The sequence below is a fragment of the Dendrobates tinctorius genome, unplaced genomic scaffold (assembly GCF_039654945.1).
Source record: "Dendrobates tinctorius isolate UK_male_01 unplaced genomic scaffold, ASM3965494v1 ptg000060l, whole genome shotgun sequence".
Classification (NCBI taxonomy): Eukaryota; Metazoa; Chordata; class Amphibia; order Anura; family Dendrobatidae; genus Dendrobates; species Dendrobates tinctorius.
The window spans coordinates 74,734,664-74,751,582 of NW_027361728.1; the positions used below are offsets into that span (position 1 = coordinate 74,734,664).

General features: G+C 43.3%; 2 protein-coding genes across 2 annotated transcripts in view; one reads left to right on the plus strand and one right to left on the minus strand.

Annotated features, from left to right (window-relative positions):
- Positions 1 to 16,919, minus strand: part of MED12L (mediator complex subunit 12L) — a 1,194,146-nt gene that overhangs the window by 844,853 nt on the left and 332,374 nt on the right.
- The window catches only part of P2RY14 (purinergic receptor P2Y14), a 143,660-nt gene that overhangs the window by 106,660 nt on the left and 20,081 nt on the right, over positions 1 to 16,919 (plus strand). The window contains exon 2 of the mRNA XM_073579059.1: positions 7,076 to 7,184. The gene's annotated coding sequence lies outside the window, so the exon portion shown is untranslated. The remainder of the gene's footprint in view (positions 1 to 7,075; positions 7,185 to 16,919) is intronic.

Here is a 16,919-nt window from a genome sequence, read left to right on the forward strand (position 1 = left end):
TCACTATGTCTCTTTTTCACAGCTGGTATTTGTATGCTATACATCTTGTAACAGAGGAAAGGGAAGGAAACATCTATCTGTCTGGCTGATACCTATTGTATTTTGAATTTCCTGTATATTTGTAAGTGGATTATTTGAGCAAAATAGGAATTATTATACTGTACTAAACTAATTTAATGGTAAAACCCTAGATCTTTTCTGTGCTTTTTTCTAACCATTTTATTACTTAAAGGAGTATCCACAAATTCTTAAATTGTTTTAATTAGTTCAACAGCACAAACACAGGCACATTGACTTGCTTTTTCTATATACTGTCATTCTCCTGCAATGACAGTGTACAGCTTGTTTCCAATAGAGCCCAGCTTCTAGAGCCTGACTGAAAGTGAGCAGTAGTTACTTTCCAGGAGAGGGGTTAACTCGTAACATCCCAGCCAGCTCTCTCCAGTCCACTGATTTCTACACAGTAGTTATCTGCTAAGCTCCCTCTCTTCTCTCCCTCTCATATTCTGAAGAGATGCAGTTATAAATCAACAGTTCAATTTCCACAGCAAGTCTCCTCAACAGGGCTTTCTGTTCTCACTGTCCAGAGGTGTGAGCTTGTTCAAATGCCTTATCTCTTTGTTTAAATACAGTGATAGCAGTGAAGACTCAGAACAAACCACTAATGCATGAGTGTGTTATAGCTAACCTTGTGCTGGATATTATAGTTCTACTTATATTACAATTCTATTCACCAAAATAGTTGGGCAGGAATTAGAAAGAGCCTGCCCTACTAGAACCTGTTAGCACCACTCCGGCTTTCTGGCGTCAGTTCACCCACCCACACTGCAGCTGGTCCCTCTCTTCCTCATGGTCCACATTGCTCCCAGCAGCACTTCCAACCGGGTCTCTGGGCATGTTCTAAGGGCACATGAATGCGCTCCCGACCTCTTAAAGGGCCAGCATGTGCACTTGCTATTTCCTCCCCAGCCAATGGTTTGGAGGCATTATGTATATATTGCTTCCTCTCCACTGGAGGGGTGCCTGAGCAACCTTCCTGTTTCAGTCTATGTTGTGTAAGGTTGCATACCAGTGCAAGTCCTGCCTGTTGTACACTAAGTACAAATCCTGCCTGCTGTACTTTAAGTACAAATTCTACTTGCTGTACTCTAAGTGCAAATCCCGCTTGCTGCACTCTGAATCTAATCCTGCCTGCTGCCCTCTGAAGCAAATCCCACTTGCTGCACTCTGAAGCAAATCCTGCTTGCTGCACTCTGAAGCAAAATTAACTAGCTGCACTCTGGCACAAACTGTCTCTGACACAAACTCTGTCTGCTGCACTCTGATACGAATTCGGTCAGCTGCACAGTGATACAAGCTCTGCCTGCTGCTCCATCCAGTCTGTCCATCTGGGTCCAACTGTTGTGCGACCGTGAGTCTACCCTGCAGTGTCACCTGGCGATCATCAGGAGCCAAATGCAACCTCACCATCAGAGGCTCTAGTGAACAGTCTAGTGCTCGCTTAGTCACGCGTTAGGATCTCCGTGGTCTGTGGCACAGTGGTTCCACAAACCATGATCGTGACAGAACCAGAAAGTAAGTAAACTGTATGGAAATTGCATTGCTCTGAGCTACTCTATAGACAACTTGAGAAGGAACATGTACACAGTCATACTATGGATCTGTTCTCCACTGAGCTGCATTCATGTTTAGGTTTTTTTTATTCTGGATTTTTTGTAATCTGGAAAAAAAATTGTGACGTTTTCCAAGTTTTTTTGGTCAGAGGTCTGGAGAAGTGGAGATATTTTTCACTATATAAATTGTTTCTTCTGAAAATATTACCATACATATCATACATAGTACCATACATTTAATGCCTGACATAGTATGTATGGCATTGGCAGTGGACAAAAGTCTCTACCATGTGTACAAGCAAAGGTTAATTGAAGCACCAAGCATATATTTATAATTAAAAAATTAAGAGATGACCCCTTCTGAATCTCTATGATTCCGCCAGTAAAATAACAACACCTCCTTTGCCAGCACTATTCCAGTGGTGTCGGTACTGCCTCTCTTGGGGCTCGCCTTATGTCATGTGATCTTTGTGGCCAATCAACGCTTGCTTCGCTTGCTTCACTCTCTTCTCCTCTGACCATATTTCACATCTGGAGGAAATTAGAGAGCAGCCGCAGCCCTTACTTCCTCTGGATTTCTGATTTGTCCGAAGGAGGGAAGAGTGTAGCCAGCACCGATTGTCCTCAGAGATCACATGACATAATGTCAGGCGAGCCCCGTGAGGGAGAGTCTTTGCCAACACCATTGGAAAGGTTTTATTATTTTACTCGGGGGAAACATAGAGATTGAGAATTGGTTGTAAGAGTAGAGGATAAACCCTTTAATACACAAATGCAGTAACAGAAACAGACTTAAAGGAGTCATCCCCTTTAGTAAATGTTAACTTATAGACTGCAGTAGTTATGCAATATCTATGAATCCTCAAAGTGCACGCTGTCAGGATTCTCCCATGCCGGTTCTGTGAGGTCATGTCACCGTAAGTTACAACTTGCATACTTCTAGCCACATTCCAACTAGATGTCTCCGGCCTCGCTTAACCGAATGGTTGCCGATTACTTACTTGTAGTCACGTGCCCGCCTGCTCCCAGCACCAGCCCATTTATTTTATGGACACCAGCAGTTTTGCCGTCTAGCTCGGAAAGTACAGTCTTTTTTCAACCTGACTAGGACCTTGCCACAACTCCAAGTGACGACATGTGCTGCTCTGTATACCACCTCATCTCACAGATATCTAATATAAGCAGGGCTTCAAGAGGAGATTTACATAGTCGTGCAACGTGATACAGCGAGCAATGTTTTTCCTACTGGTTTTCCCCTTTAAATCCAACAATATAAATCTCCTTATGATGTCAGAAACATACAGTGGTTGAGTAAGGATCAAAAGAAGTTCCTGGTGCCATATTAGGGCTCCATTTGTATCAGGCTTTTGGAGAAGCTATTCATTTTGGTTGAACAATTGCAATATGGCTAGTCTTAACACTAGAACTACTGAGGTAGTCATTTTGACTACTTCGCACTATGTATTTCTCCTCTGTGACTACATTTTTTGGAATTCCGGCTTGAGACTCGGTGACTTTTCCTCAAATAGGATGTTAAAAAAGATTTTGTGGCAATAAATAATTTAGGTGCAAACATTGCGCATTTATTTCAATATTCACCTATAACTACTAAAGGTAGTCATTTTGACTACCTGCTATATTTTGCTGTCCTTTTGTCACTAAAAGTTGCTGTAAAGTTTTGTGCATAATTTTTTCACTGTATCTTATTTACCCTGATGTTCATATAGATGTAGTTCAATTCAGATGTGAACTTTTCACATTTTCATTGTGTTACCTGGTTGTATTATGACTGGGGAATACCGTTATGCAAAGTGATAATGTCTAGGGACCGTTTTGTAGAAATTATGCATTACCTCAGATTTGATGAGAAGTCCAATCGATCGCAGAGACTGCAAACTGACAAATTTGCTCTCTTTTCTATTGTGTGGGACAGGTTTATTGCCTATTGCATTGCTTGTTACAAACCTGGCCCATACATTACGGTTGATGAACAACTTTTCCCAAGCAAAACCAGGTGTCCTTTCACACAGTATATACCTTCCAAGCCAGATAAATATGGCCATAAATTTTTTGGCTAGCTGTAGATAAGGATAGTAAATATGTTGTAAATGGCTTCCCTTATCTGGGTAAAGATGATTCACACCATGCTGATGACCGTTTAGCTGACCACGTAGTCATGAAACTATTGCAGCCGTTTTTGAAAAAAGGTCGAAATGTAACCACTGATAATTATTTTATATCAGTAAAACTTGCCAAACAGCTTAGAAGCCAGGGAACGACTATCGTGGGAACGCTAAATAATATAAGACGAGAAGTGCCTAAAGAAATAAAAACAATGAAAGAAAAGTTGTACAGCACTAAAGTCTATAAAAATGAGGATAATTTTACACTTACCGTGTATCAAGGTAAGCCAACCAAAAATGTGATAATTCTGAGTTCCGTCCATCCCGATGTTCTTGTTGCTTCTGAATCTCCAAAAAAAACTCCAGAAACTGTAAAGTTTTATAATGAAACAAAATATGGAGTAGATGTAGTAGATCAGATGGCACGCAAATACAGCACAAGAACAGGTACTAGGAGATGGCCTGTTCACGCATTTGAAAATACCTTAGACTTAGCGGGTATAAATGCTGGGATATTATACAAGGAGATGACCACCGGACAAATGTCACGCAAGGCATTTTTGCAAAAGCTTGTCACAGAGTTGAGTGGTCCGTATGTTGTATCTAGGGGAAAGGGTGGCATGTCCAAAGTTGCTACATCTTCAGATGTGATGTCTCAAAAAAAATTTTGCCAGATAAAAGCAAAATGCAAATCGATCTGTTGGAAATTGTATGACTTGCCATAAGTCTTTGTGTGGGCAATGTACTGCTGTAATTGAAAGACGATGCCTGAAATGCGAATCAACAAATGTTTAGAAAGTTACCGGTTGTACTTCATAATAACGGTTGGTCGGTTTTATTGAGATTCTGCGCCATATTTTCATTTTTCTTCTCCTTCACTTACATTTTCTCTGCTTGTTGCTCTTGAGTTGTTGTTTATATGTGTGCACTTTAATAATAAATTATTTTAAAATGTCTATTATTATTGTTTTACTTAGTTTACTTTTGTTATTTCCTGTAGAAAAATAGGAAAAAAAATCAGAAAAAAACATTCCAAAGCATTACTGTTGGATCTCACAATAATAATACATTAAAAAAATATAATTATTAATAAATAACCACAAATGAAACTCTAATAATAAACGAAAACAAGTCAGTAGTCAAAATGACTACATTCAGTAGTTCTAGTAGGTGTCACGAGTACAGTAGTTCTAGTGTTAAATTATATAACAAATAGGGATCGGCGAATCTACTCGTTAGGACTCGTTACTCTGCGAGTAGTAGGGGACTCGCAGGAGTCGGTACTCTGCGAGTTTCCAAGCGATTACTCGCACAGTAACGAGTCCAATACAAATCAATGGCAATCCTAGTTTTTTCAGAGTTTAATACAAGCAATCCTAGTTTCTTAGCGATTTTGTGTCCCCCTGCTGACACAAAATCGCTAAGAAAGTAGAATTGCTTGTATTAAACTCTGAAAAAAAAAAAAATAGGAGTCTTAGGTCTCTCTCTCTCCCTCACTCCCCAGCACAGGAATCGCTACAATACTCGCATCCCCATTCATTAACATTGGACTCGCTAGACTTGCAACGAATAGCGAGTTTCCGACTCGGACTCGTTACAGTCTAGCGATTCCGAGTATTTCAGGATTCGCCCATCCCTAATAACAAAATATAGTTTTTTCTGCTATACTTATTCTTGTGAACATAAATATATAACTTCCGCTTGCGTACAAAATAAGAAAAGCAGTTCATGGCCGTAGGTTTCTCAGAACTGTGTGAAGAAATCGTTTTCAGAAAACAAACTTCTGTATGATGCCTGTATATTCTTGTGATACAGCCCTATTTAATAAAATAATCAATTTCCAATAAATTCCCTTAACAGAATTAGAATAATCAGTGAATGAGACAGAGCATTAAAGGGGTTGGTTGGAACTTACATAATGATGACCTGTTCATAGGATTGGTCAACACTATGAGATCGATGGGGGTCCAGCACCTGGCACCACCTACCAATCGGCTGATATCGGCTTTGGATGTAAACAATACAGTATATGGATCGGAACACTTTAGCTCTATACATTGTTTAGTGACAACTACAAGTGCTGTTTTTTATCTTCCATTCATCGTGGTATTCTGCTCTATATATTGTTTATATCAAGCCACTGCCAAAGCGGATATCAGCTGATTGTTGGGTGTGCCAGTTGTCGGACACCTACTGATCTCCTAATGATGGATGGGTCATCATTAGAGGGAGTCTATCACACTCAAAACTCAATGCTGTTATATAGATGATGTAGCCCCTATAAAAATCATCCTTGTAGCTTAGCTGTTACTTGCTTAATTACTCATATAGTATTTTATCTTTTATGCTAATGAGAGAGTTTCTGTGCCCCCTTGCCATGGCTAAGGTATCAGTGAATCCTTCCACCCCTTTTGTTGATTGACAGTGGAGGTTTACCAAGTGTCAATGTGGATAGACTAGAGAAATGAGCACATCTGGGCTCCTGCAGGGGAGGGAATTATTTTCAGGGAGTGCTCACTCTGGACACATGGGTGCTATCAATCAACATAAAGGCAAGTATGCGGCATAGTGACTGAGTGGGCAGAATGGTGACCTGAGTCCAGGGCCACAACAAGATGCAATGAAGTTCCCTCATTTGCATAAGAAATTAAATCTTCTTCTGAAAAGCAGGTACAAACTATACTAAATGGAAGATTTTCATAGGGGCTTAGTCCCTTATACGACTGTATTTGCAGCTTATATCGAGTCTTGGGGGTGACAGACTCTCTTTAATATACAAGACCCAAACAACCCCTTTCACATGCATTCATTAAAGAATTATATCATCAGGCTGTAGACATGGATCACTTATCATCTTAATGATTTATTAAGGGTTTCCAAAGTGTCCATAAAAAAATAATGTCTGTCCAGGATTCTTTTGTAAGCTTTCCAGGAAAAATAAATGGTCAAGTTGGCAGCCCTGATCACTTGGTGTAAAAAAAATCGTATTTTCTCATGTGAAGAGGCACAGCGTTTCAGATTGATGTTAGGATGTAACGCGTGCTATATCAGATCCACCAATAGCTGGGAGTGAAGGAGCTGACTGTATCCCCCAATGTGTTCTGTGTTTAGCTAGGAAGTTAATTCTGCAGTAGTGTAAAGGTCAAGAGCAGACATGGGAAAGATATTCTTCATTCTGTTTTTTATAGACTTGTGGGTTGAACAGTTGGACATTTCCTTATACTATAAAACCTTTCCCAATCCGCTCCCTGTTCTAACCCCTTCTGCACATCTGTAGTAGTTGACATTTAAGCAGCTAGTTGGCAGACGTTACTGAAGCACTCTTTTTTAATTACACAGCTTAATAATGGTTACAGTGTTCGAAGACGTCTTCCTGAATATCGCTAAGTCAGAGAGAAGACAAGGAGCTTGAAGCATCTCTTGTTCAGCTGTGGCTCAGAGGATTCAGGTTAGTTGTCACTTTGCTACTGCTCCATACCGGGCACATTGATGGAGCAGGCTGCCAGGTGACTGCATACAACAGCTGGCATCCTGTACGGTGGCCTAATACTCATTATCTTATTTTTTATCATAGCACCGAATCATGTCAGTTGTTTTGTGTACAGTCAGGTTATATTTGCAAAATAACAGGCTTACAAAGGCGTCAAAGAACTCGAGTATATCCGTCATTACTCACAGGTGAAGGATTGGTACATGTTTGCTAAATATCCAGGTGAAAAACACCGACTTATCTGTAGGAACATAAACCTCTATAGTGCATATTGTTAAAGCAGCACTTTTTTGCCTGTAGAGAGATTCCTGCATATGTCTTATTTTTATCTAATTAAGTTAAAGTGCTATTTCTGGGATGTCTTATTTTTATCTAATTAGGTTAAAGTGTTATTTCTGGGATGTCTTATTTTTATCTAATTAGGTTAAAGTGCTATTTCTGGGATGTCTGCCATGCTGATTCCTTATTTCTCTGTGATATGATTGCCCCATTCCAGATTACATTTCCCATGATGCTTATGGATTTGCATTGGGGATAGTGACTCATTACACTGAACTTTTGGCTTTAAGTCCTGCATAGTGGCAGCCAGTGATAAACCAGTGACATAGCAATGCTGTCCTGTGACCCCCACTGCAGAGTCTCAGTGAATTCTGTTATCCAAGAAGTATCACTTCTCCGACGCCTCTCTCACAGCCAAACCAGATCTCCCACTTTGCACTGATGAGGGGCAGTACCCCGAAACACAGTGTCTGCAAATGGAGATTCTGGCTTGGCTTTTATCCTAAGTCATGTAACTAGGCTCGTTAAAGGGTCAACATTGACTTTTAGGATTGCTACCTCCAATAGGTGGCACTAGAGTTCTAGTCCTCTTCCTCTCTGAAGAGACAATTTGCATAATTAGTGAATTCTGTGTGATGCAGCTTCACATTTTAGTGTATTCCAGGAGATGCAGCTTTAGCCTGTCTCCCCTGCCTTCTGCTTGCGATTGGTTTCTCTCTATTAGCTCTTACAAGCAGAAGACGAGGGAGAGCTGTATGAAGGTGTAGCCCATAAAAAAACACATTGCATTGTAGACTAAACATATTAGGAGTGGCGGAAGACACTAAATAAAAAATATAAATAAAGTGCCTTCTCCACTCGGGGTCCACCGTACGGTGGATGGAAAAACCGCAGCTAGTAGATGCAGAGCACTATGGCGGTAATATGCACAGGGTTGGATATCACCCAGGTGCAAATTAGCAGTCTCTGTTATGGACACAGAGCTGCAATGGCAGACAACGGAACTGAAAATGCTGAGCCTGTTAACAGCACAGGTACTCAGCGGCACATATGCGGTAACCGGTCACCGGAGTAGTTATAAAAATAACGTCACTACATCCGAAAGGACCTACCATAACTGGACGTGTGCGTGGCGTCGCAACTGCGAACGCCGGGCAGGACTGCAAGCGCAGCACGGCGTAAAATGTGATGCAGAGATGGCACCGCTATAACGCAAGCGCGATGCAGGACTCTAGCTGCTGAGGTAGATGGAGCATAGGCGCGCTGGCGCTAGCGCTGCTACTGGCTGAACCCAAACACTCACACAATCGTATTATCAGAGGGAAGGGGTTTCTTAATAAGTCAGTCACCAGTCCAAGCATCCATCAGCAAACATACAGCGGCAAGTATGAAAAATACTAGCTCATGGCGGAACAGCCATGCGCACTTTTTATAGTGAATGGGACCTTCCGGAAGTCCCCAGAGCCCTGGGCTGAACCAGCAGCTCCAGAGGCTCAAAAAAGTTGGGAGCCGGAGTACTTCTCCGTTTGGAGTGAGCACGCTCCATACCACGCCCCGAAAAACGGAGGTCGATACGGGAGGAAATGGAGATTTGCTCCTCCAGAGTGGTAGGGATCTCTCTAGTGGAGAGAGCATCCTTAACGTGCTCCGCTAATCCTCTCCAAAAAACAGGGATCAGTGCCTTGTCAGACCACTCCAACTCGGACGCCAGTGTCTGAAAACGGACGGCGTATTGACTAACTTGGAGTGATCCCTGAGACAAGGCGAGCAATTGGAGAGAAGTATCATGGGTGACCCGTGGACCAAGAAAAACTTGCTTGATGGCAGTTAGCAAGTGAGCAGCGGTCTGAATCTCCGGGTCACCGTGCTCCCACAGAGGCGTAGCCCACTCCAACGCCTTGCTCAACAGTAGGGAAATGATAAAGGCCACCTTGGCCTGTTCTGTAGGGAACTGCGCAGCCAGCAGCTCCAGGGGTATCGAGCACTGGCTGATGAAACCCCTGCAGGAGGCACCATCCCCACAGTATTTTTCGGGCAATGGGAGGCAGATAACTGTCGGCGCAAGGGCGGACATGGGCATATGCCCTACCGCATCTGAGAGTGCCTGAACAGCAGCATCCGTGGTCTGCTCAGCTGCGAGAGCCCTCTCAAGGGTAGCCAAGCGAGCCTCGAGCTGTCGCACGCACTGCAATAGTTGCTGCTGGTCTGCCATCTCTAGCCAGACCCTGGCGCTAGTATTATATTAGGAGTGGCGGAAGACACTAAATAAAAAATATAAATAAAGTGCCTTCGCCACTCGGGGTGCACCGTGCAGTGGATGGAAAAACCGCAGCTAGTAGATGCAGAGCACTATGGCGGTAATGTGCACAGGGTTGGATATCACCCAGGTGCAAATTAGCAGTCTCTGTTATGGACACAGAGCTGCAATGGCAGACAATGGAACTGAAAACGCTGAGCCTGTTAACAGCACAGGTACTCAGCGGCACACATACGGTAACTGGTCACCGGAGTAGTTATAAAAATAACATCACTACATCCGAAAGGACCTACCGTAACTGGACGTGTGCGTGGCGTCGCAACTGCGAATGCCGGGCAGGACTGCAAGCGCAGCGCGGCGTAAACTGTGCCGCAGAGATGGCACCGCTATATCGCAAGCGCGATGCAGGACGCTAGCTGCTGAGGTAGATGGAGCATAGGCGCGCTGGCGCTAGCGCTGCTACTGGCTGAACCCAAACACTCACACAATCGTATTATCAGAGGGAAGGGGTTTCTTAATAAGTCTGTCACCAGTCCAAGCATCCATCAGCAAACCTACAGCAGCAAGTATGAAAAATACTAGTGAACGGGACCTTCCGGAAGTCCCCAGAGCCCTGGGCTGCACCAATGGAATCAGGAGCAGGACCTGAGCACCTGACTCCTGAACTCCAATGGGAGCTTATCCCATGAGCATGCTCAGAAGATGGGATGAAGGACTTAGCCTCCGGAGAGAGTTGCTGTAAAGCAATCTCCTCTGCAATCTCCTTTGCATTAAACACAGAGCAGGAGCCTGCAGCATGTGAGGGTCGAGATTCCTGCATGGCAATGGCCGAAATCTGACTCCTAACAAAACTCTAGTCTACCATTGAAATGAAAAAGATCATTGACTATTTCCAAATTCTCCAGATAATAAACCGTTTGCAAAGATTTTTGTGTGCAAGTCATTGAAGTGAATTTGTCAGTAAATTATATAACCCTAGTTAAAGAGTTATCCAAAATTATCCTCTATTCATAAGATAGGGGATAACTTACTGATTGCTTGGGGTCCAACTGCTAGGGCCATCAACAATCCCAAGAATGGGGGTCCTGAACCAAGAGAACAAGGCATTACATATCCACATTTTCAATGGAGCAGAAGTGAGCATGCTCAACCTCTGCTTCGTTCATTGTCTATAGTTCTGATGAGAAGATTACTTTAAATTAAAGACTTAAAGAGATCCGGTCACCAGGTCAGAAGAGGTCAGTTTTTGTTCTTATGTTAATCGCTCCTGAATATGCTCTCAACATTTTTTTAAAAATCACCATACGGTTCACCAGCCCTTTTTTTAGTGCGTTATTTTCTCTACCAAGGGGGAGTGAATCACAGATGAATTTTACAGAGTAGCCTAAAGACACTGCCTCCTGACCATTAGCACAAAATGAAAAAGAGCCCACATCTCTAGAACCATATAGCAGATTGTAAAAAAAACACAAACTCTTGGGTGCTATAGGAATAAAATAAGAGTAAAAACTGGTCATTTTTGACTCGGTAACAGGTCCTCTTTAAAGGTTACTTGAAAAAATGGTAGAACCAGAGGCGTAGCTAGGGTTTTGGTTCAGGGGGGGGCGAAACTTCTGAGTGGGCCCCCAACCAGGTAACTTTGATTACAACTCGGTGACGCACAATAATAGTGGAGGAGAACCTCAGCAGAGGACCGCGCTGTTGCTGAATATAATTTCTAAATAAAGACCAATATTGATATTACCGCCATATAGTGAGTGGTAGATACCCGTCCTACACAACATACCGTATAAGAGATCACAGCACAGTTACAGATGGTAACTTACAGCTGACGTTCTTTCTGATGGAATCATTCACTTTTCCATCTGGCCCAGACCAACATGAAAACTTCTTCCAGCCAGGACTCGTATGCAGAGATTACAACAAAGATACATTTCATGTCTCATATTTTCAGCACTGTCACCAATGGGACTACTCCCTACCTGCACAAACTCCTTACCCTGCTGATACCCCAATGCTGAGCCGCTGCTACTGTATGTGTCCCTTTAACTGTACCTGCTGTGTGGTTCTCTGTGCCCTCTAAATTCTAAAGCAACTCTCGAAAACAGTGCCCATATTTTGTCCGCTAGAAAGTAATAGCGCCATTTGTGCCCCTTTGACAGTTACAGTTACCTGAGTTCCCTATGACAATAAGTGCCTACTTTACATTTAATAATGTCATGAGTCTCCCCCCTGTACAGCTCGCCTATACACTGTATGATGCTCCCCTAAACACAGTATGATGCTCTCTTATACACAGTCTAATCCCCCCTCAATGTACATACACTGACCGCTTAGTATTCCCCAAATTGTTTGATAGCTCCAACACTGTAATCTCCGCACTGTATGATGACCCGCTAGATAGCCTCCATATAGTATAATGTGCCAGACAAGTTAAGTCCTCAATATAGTATAATGCACTCCCCATAGGCCGACCCTATAGAATAATGCAGCCCTTTATATAATGCACCCCATAGGCAGCTTCATAAAAAATAAATCCAAAACTCACCTTTCCTCCTGGTTTCTTCACTGCTGCGAGCTCCCACACATCTCCAGACTGTAGGCTCCGAGCAGTGACGTCATTGCGACCCCTTGTCAGTGTTGGCGTTAGTGACATCAGAAGCTGATGAGAGGGGGATGATGGGAGAGGGAGCGTAATGCTCCTTCTCTCATCAATGTAGTCAGCTGAAATGGCATCCAGCCAACACAGCTGATTTTGCAATGACAGGTGGGGACCCACTGCTGGCGCAGGGCGCCTGCGCCTACTCAGGGGCCCCATAGCGGCCGGGTGGCAGAGCAGGGAGATTGATTCTGCCTGATCTGCCGCAGAATGTAACACCATCAGTGTGCTGTGGGTGGGTCCCCTAAAGCGCTGGTCCCGGGGTGACCTCCCTCCCCCTGTAGCTCACCACATTGTAGGATTCACTCCAACAATAAGTCACCTGCATTACTGATACTAATATATTATATCACATTAGTAAAATGTCCATGCCACTAACAATCGCTGTATAGAAAAACACTATTCCACAGCTATTTGTCATCAAGCACTAACTGCTGCTGTGGCACTACAAGTGCCAGACTTAACTTCCCAGTAGGAGCACTCTGGGAGCAGCAAACACTAGTTAGGGAGTGTGCACACGTTGCGGATACTGCTGCGGATCTGCAGCGGATTTGGTCCTGCGGATCCGCAGCAGTTTCTGCTGCGTTGTACAGTACAGTCTATGAGAAATGAAAAACACAGTGCGCATGCTGCGGATTTTCTGCAGATTTAAATCTGCAGTATGTCAATTCTTTGTGCGGAATCCGCAGTGTTTTGACATCTGCTTCATTATAGGGATCCGCAGGTGTAAAAACGCAGGGGAAATCCGCACAAAATCTGCACTAAATCCGCAGGTAAAGCACAGGTCATTTAACCTGCAGATTTACCTGTGGATTTGGCCAAATCCGCACGGAAAAATCCGCAGAGTAATCCACAACGTGTGCACGTACCCTAATCCTCTAGGACTCGCTGTCAGCCTGGTAACGGGTAGGTTAATAATTACACGCCAGCACGAACAGCGAGATAAGGTGATCGATACACTGGTTTAACCCTCCCTCTGCCTGCCAGGGAGGATGCGCCGCTTTCTCTGCACAGCTCAATGACTGCAGCCAGCAGTGCGATCTCTAGTTTGCACTTTTCCTGGTTTTCTCTCAGTCCCAAAGTGCAGTAAATTCCCAGGCCAAGACAAACCATCGCCATATAGCGCATCAGTGACCGCTGCAAAGTGCCTGAAAACTATGTAACACGTAAGGAGAGCATCATGTAATGAATATTACACCCAAATAGCAGTAAGTTGTATGTATATATCCAAAGCAACAGATTAGACACTTCAAATAGTAGGTAACATAGATACTGATCAATTCCCATGCTGTGTGCAGTGTCCACTGGTCCTGGAGCAGCACACTCCTCAGCTTTCAGGCTCCTCTCAGTCAGAAGCAATCAAGTGCAGAGCAGACAGTGAACTTAGCTCACAGGCAGAGGCAGAGCCCCCTCCGTCCAGGCTGCTGCTGGAGCTGATGACTTCTCTGCAGCAGGGAGCTTTCAAGGAGAGTGCGCTCAGCCAGGATTGGGTGAGTGACCTCCCCTCCCCCTCTCCTCTGCAGAAGAGCGGTCACATGACTCACTCCCTGCTGCAGCATGTAATTGTATCGGCGCGATCTGAACGCCAATATAGTTACATAGCATAGCTCGGGTGGGCCCCATCAGAGCGCGGGGCACGGGGCCACCGCCCCCTCTGCCCCCCCGGTAGCTACGCTACTGGGTAGAACAAAAGAACATCTACTTCTATATGAGCAATGTTTTTATGACAGTTTCTCTTAATCTCATTCATGCATCACTTTTTTCATGGATAGCACTCATACCTATAACAGTCTATAGGGTGGTTCACCTGTCTGATTTTTTGTTGGCAATGAAAATCTAAGGTGTCCGGGAAAAAAATCGGGTAGCGCTCGTCTGTTGTCTGTTTTTCACTAGTAGATGGGAGAAGATGGAGAAACATTTTCTTTTTCTCACCAGTGAAAAGCTGACATCACTTTGAATAAATCACTGACGAAACTCAGGCCGTTTTTCTCACACGGGAAAAAAACTGACATCTGAATGGGGCTTTATTTTGTAGATCAACAGTGCTGGTTTTTCAGGGGCAATTACGAACTCTATCCAAAAGTGACCATTGTGGGGGCTATTCCTGGATATTTTAGGTAGCTCATAAATATTTTGGGTATACAGAGCCCCTGTTTATTTTGATCTGGATATTTTAGAGAAAGTCCCAGGTGGCCCTATTCTGGTTTAGATCTTTAAAATATTGGTAAGTATAAGCAAATATAAAGATACATATGAAGAATAAAAAAAAGTCTTCAATCAGCTTTGAAGTTTTTCATCCAGTCTCCCTTGCCTCATCATTTCTGTTTTCCACTTCTCCTTTACTTACTTATTCAATACAGGAGAGAAAAGCTGGAGTCTAAAGTGCTGCGATTTATTAGTACACACACTTAAAAGTAGAAAAAATGACATAAGAACTGTGTATAAAATATGATCACAATATGATCACAGCAAAAAAAGGGGAACTGACAAGAATCTATCTGGTGTAAGAAAATCTCATGAATAGGACTGACATAACATTAAACATCTAAGGCTAGTTTCACACTAGCGTTTATTCGACGCAGCGCACGGCGCCGCTAAGCCCTGCCCCCTTTCGGCTCCCTGCCCGCCCCATCCGGTCATCGCCGCCTACTATCGCACATGGATGCTTGCGATCTGCGCACCCTATCTTTAGCATAGGGTGCGCAGATCGTGCGCTGGCCGTGCGCTAGTAGGATTTTGGCGTGCGCTGCGCAGTTTTGAAGGTACGCCCGTGTGCGCCGAACGCAGCATGTTGCATTTCGGCACGCACGACACACCTTCAAAAGTGTGCAGCGCATGCCAAAATCCTACTAGCGCACATCCAGCGCACGATCTGCGCACCCTATGCTAAAGATAGGGTGCGCAGATCGCAAGCGTCCATGTGCGATAGTAGGCTGCGATGACCGGATGGGGCGGGCAGGGAGCCGGCAGGGGGCGGGGCTTAGCGGCGCCGTGCGCTGCGTCGAATAAACGCTAGTGTGAAACTAGCTTTAGCATAGTAGCCAATGGCAGTGCACAAGTCCTTATAAAGAAGTACGAGTATGTAGTATGTACATGCTGACAATCTCACACTCTTTAAGATATCCTAAACATCATAGTCTGCAACAAGAGATGGACAAATCTCCATAAATAAGTATGGTTATAATGGTCAGACAGAACATACCAATAAATAGCACCGAAAAAAGAAGTCTGCCCAGGAAAAGAACCTCCTGTGTATCGCTTATGTCATTTTTCTTCTTGTAATTGTGTGTTCTGATAAAATGCTGTTGATATGTGAAGCACTTTAGACTCCAGCCTTTCTCTCCTGTATTGAATAAGTTCCCATATGGAGTTGCTTCCTGGGTCAGTTGGGATAAATTGCAGGTGTCTTGATATGACCTCATTGCCATGAACACTTTGTACCTAGTGGATTTTGGTTTAATAAATCCTTTATTTACTTGCCTGCATAATGTCGTGACCTTGTTAAAATGAGTCTGTCAGCAGGTTTTTGCTGAATGCAGCATGCTATAGGGTTTAAAACACAGATTTGGTGACTCTCCTATTAAGGTCTGAGGTTTTGAATACTCGTAATGATTGTTTTAGTACCAGGAATATAGCATTGCTGTACTAGAGCAATTTGTAAGCCCAAGTCTGACTCCGCCCCTCCTGTTATATTGAGAGCCTGGTGTGGGCAGGGTTAGCTTCCTCAGCTCTGCTGTATTGCTAAATCTAAAAGCTCTGATTGTATCAGCACTGCTGCAGCTAGTAAACTAAGCGATACATTGTTGATTCAGGTTCTTTTTCCCTACATTATAATGCTCTCCGATGGGGTAGCAAAAATCTGCTGACAGATTCCCTTTAACGACAACATGTCAGTTGGCCCATATTGACATGTGCATCATTAACCTCTTGCCACCTGAGGCCTCATTCAGATGTCTGTGTATGCACACATACGAACAGAACTGTTACGAATATCGTCAATGTTTTGTATCCGAGTTTCATTATTTGGTTGTTGCATCAGTTTAATCAGTAATTTTCACATATGAATAAACAAAAAACTTACAAAGCTTCTCCTATCCTTTATAATGTTTATCATGGAAAGTATATGGACTGCAGACTGATCTTATCTATGACCTGTCATTGATTTTCACAGATCCATAGACCTGTGTCGGTAATTTTCATCTGTAATGCCGGTAAAAAATGGACATGTCTTCGTGATTTTTGCATGGATACGCAATCCGTAAAAAAAAAATTGAACGTGTGAACAGCTCCACAGACATTACTAGGTTTATGATCTAGCCATAGAAATCAGAGACAGAACCCAGACAATTGAATATTCAGTATTTTGCAAAAACGTTGAAAAATATATTCCCCACAATTATTGTACTGAATTTTTGTTACAAAAAGTCAATTTAGTTTAAAAATGTTTCATGACTGGGATGATTTATTGAATCCTGCTTTGAGCAGGGGTGTTGGACCA